The following is a 3,788-nucleotide window of genomic DNA, read 5'->3' on the forward strand; positions in this document are numbered from 1 at the left end:
TATCTATCTATCTATCTATCTATCTATATATATATATATATATATATATATATATGAATGTGTATATATGTATATAACGTTTACACACATATCTATCTATCTATATATATGCTTACACACGTGTAACGCGTACATAATACATGCATACATAAGTACACGTGTGTCATTTAAACCCGGTTTCTATGTTTCCTTGTCTATCTTGTATTCAGTGTTTTATTACATTGTACATCACTAATGTTTTGTGTCTTGTGTGCCCTTGGAGCAATTAAATCATAATTGGTACTTGCAGATTAATTTTTTTTACCATCGTTATTTCATTACATTATCTGTCTATCCTATTCAACTAATGCTCAACCTTTTTTTTTAATTATCCAAATATATACATATATATATATAACTTTAAATCGAAGTAGTTGTAGACATGAGTTTTTTTCTGATGTTGCTAACATAGAATTGTTTCTATACGCAACAGATTATCGGCAACTGCCGGCATTCAGTTTAAGCTCGGTTACAATTTTCAAATTCCTATAAAGACCGATCTGTTGCCTTCGTTATTCTCCGATTAAGATATGTATTAATAATTTTCAAATTTTCTCTAGGATAACACGAAATTAAATTGATAACAAGGCATGTTTGTACGTTTTAATTTCAGGCCTTTTTGTGTCCCTCTCTCTTCTTTTCATTAACTGCTGATAATTAGTGTTGTTGTCAATCAGCTGTAACAAAGGTTGTTTATCAACTTTCATCTGATTACTTCGTGTTTCATCTCAAAAAGGAAAATGTAAAATAAAACAATTGCATTAGATGGATTAACTTTGAAATAATTTAATATTCATAAAAATTCGAAACTTTTTAAAGTGGAAATCCAAACTGTTATGATTTTTTATAAATCCAATTTTTAGCGTCAAACAGAATTGAGTTGTTGGATTATGTATTCGCTACAAATTAAGTAAAAGTAGGCCAGACAGGCGACTGCACTTTTCTCTTGGGTTGTGTTTTATGATTTAGTGAAAGTAGGAAGGGCGGAGCCCATGACCTTTGCAGGATCTCCGACACAGGTTGTGTATAAAAAAAAGAAACCACGACTCATGGTTTGCTGTTAACCATGATCTTTGTCAGTAACCCACCTGGGAGTCCGATGCCACGCCTGGGCCTGTCAGCAAATAGGGCAGCTTTTCGGAATTCTGTTGTGTCGGGTGATGAACACCCGTTGGAGAGGCAGTTCAGACTGTACCCTCTCGCAAACATACACTACGTGATTAAATAGGCTGTAAGAAGCAGCGCATGAGAATACCTCGTTATCCTTAAGCCAGAGACCTAGTCCAAATACTTCGCAACACAGTGAACTCAAAAGTACTCTTAGGATCAGATGGCGGTATTAAATGGGGCGACGAAATATATGCTCGTTATTCGCTATATGATTTACTTTTCTTTATTTAGCATTTTACTCTAAACTAAGATGATGTTAATAATGAAGACAATGGCTACGATAAAGATGATATTTCTATCCTTATAACCCACGAATAATATGAAGGCACGTCACTCAAACACCGGTATGACTGGGCTTACTTACAGAAGGAGAGAACAATTTAGAACGAGTAACCCATTTAAAAAAGATTTTTTTTTTGCTCTTTCGATCTTCGTGAGTGAATGTTTTGCACGGTAAATTAACCTGAAAACTCAATAATGAATATAGTTTTCAGGTTATATAACATAATGTGAAAGTTAGCAATCATTATTGATATATTTAACATCACTGTGTATGTTTAGAATTAAATAGTTTTGATATATATATATATATATATATATATATATATATATATATATATATATATATATAGTTTCGAATTTGTGTGACTGTGTATAGAATAATATATTAGTTGAATAAAGTTAAAACAGTCTGGTTTTCACATTTTTATTATGTTATTTCATAATACCATAATGAAAAACGTGAAAACCAGGCTGTATTAACTTTATTCAACACACACTCACACATATATATATACATACATAAACCGGCCTTACCTAACTTTAATGTATATGTGTGTGTGTATGGTGGGTTATCTAAAATGTAAGGAGTAAAGTCATATTAGAATTCTTAAGTTTATGTATGTCTGCGAAAAGAGCAAATCCAGGTTTCACCATCCCGTAACTGACACACACAGATATGTGTGAGTCAATTGTTTTAACTATTTAGATGAATTATAAGACACTAAAATAACGATGAAATTTTTCACATATTGTGTTATTTTCGGTAATGTAACGAACTTTCTCTTATAATATGCACTCCATGGTTCACTTACGTTACATTGTCCTTCAGAAAAGGCATAGACGTCACACAATCTCGTGTCCCCATTCCCCACACTTCTAAAGTCTTATGCCTATGTTTAAGATTAGTATTTCTATAAAACTTTTTCGTAAATGGAAACTTTCGCTTTTTTTTTCTTTCCATTAAACAGCGAATCAATTTACCTTTAATAATGTTTGCTTTATTTCTTTCCTAATTTCTGCAAAGTCTTTGTATAATCGGAATCATATGATTCTAGCAAATATTTCGTTGGGTAGATCGAATGGGAAAGCACCCTCTAACTATAACCCTTACACATATAGAACATGTCACGATGGGGAGAGTATTTTAATAACCATTTTATTGGGATATATTTTTACTTTGCTGTTTCAGCAGAAAATATTTCTCCCCTCATTCTTGTAACGCTGTTTCTTTCACACGTGTGTTGAGATTAAACTGTCGTTGTTGGAGACTTTCGAAATACTCGTCTGAGAAAGAGTGCGAGAGATGTGTTTGGGGTGGGCGACAAAAGTTCATATGAATATCATTTACCATTCGTAGGAATTGAGCTTATTCTCTCTCTCTCTCTTTCGTTACAATATCGTGTATAAAATATTTTCATACAAACAGCAATCTTAGGATTAATTAAAAAACTGGATTTAGCCTGAATACTGAAAAATTGTCTTTTTCTATTTTTTTTTCTTCAAATATAAATATATCAACGTATGTAAATATATCAATAAAAGATGTGAAGAAGAGGCTGAAATAGGGGATAGTATTATTTTATAATTGTGGTTGAGAGAGGAAAATAAACATTTCTATTAGTAGATATATCGGAAGGACGAGCATCGAAACTTGCTGGATAGATAGAAATAAACCAACAGCTGTAAAAAGAAATGGTTAAGTAGCGAACTCTTCAGGTGTAAAAGTAGTAATACTAAAGATGAATTGTTGGTTAGTAATAGTATTATTACACAAATTAGTGGATGTATTCTTGTCAATTTATCCATTTTGCGATATCAAGGTGACAAACTGCTTTTGATGATATTCTTAACAAACACAGTTCTTGTTAAGGAATTTTCATGGTAAAATACAAAGGAAGTTTTCTTTGCCGTCCAGATATGTATTACAAGATACCAACTTGTCAGAGATGCAAACAAGTTTACACTTACCTGAGCACTCAAATCATAAAGAACCAAGTAAAATACAGCAAAGCATTTTATTCAATGCTGTAAGAAATCCACCAATTGTTACATTATTTTATCAAACCTTGAAGAATAAGAAGCAATGCTGACTTTGGTGGGATTTGAACTCAGAATGTAAGAACCAATATTGTAAGGTATTAGCTTTTGGGTTCAGTCCCACTGCGTGGCACCTGGGCAAGTGTCTTCTACTATAACCTCAGACCGACCAAAGCCTTGTGAGTGGTTTTGGCAGAGAGAAACTGAAAGAAGCCCATCGTATATGTGCAGGAGTGACTTTTTACATATGTATATATATA

General features: G+C 32.6%; 1 protein-coding gene across 1 annotated transcript in view; it reads left to right on the forward strand.

Annotated features, from left to right (window-relative positions):
* The window catches only part of LOC106878285 (aspartyl/asparaginyl beta-hydroxylase), an 89,350-nt gene that overhangs the window by 491 nt on the left and 85,071 nt on the right, over positions 1-3,788 (forward strand). The gene's annotated exons all lie outside the window — the stretch shown is intronic.

This window comes from Octopus bimaculoides, chromosome 3 (genome assembly GCF_001194135.2).
Source record: "Octopus bimaculoides isolate UCB-OBI-ISO-001 chromosome 3, ASM119413v2, whole genome shotgun sequence".
Taxonomy (NCBI): domain Eukaryota; kingdom Metazoa; phylum Mollusca; class Cephalopoda; order Octopoda; family Octopodidae; genus Octopus; species Octopus bimaculoides.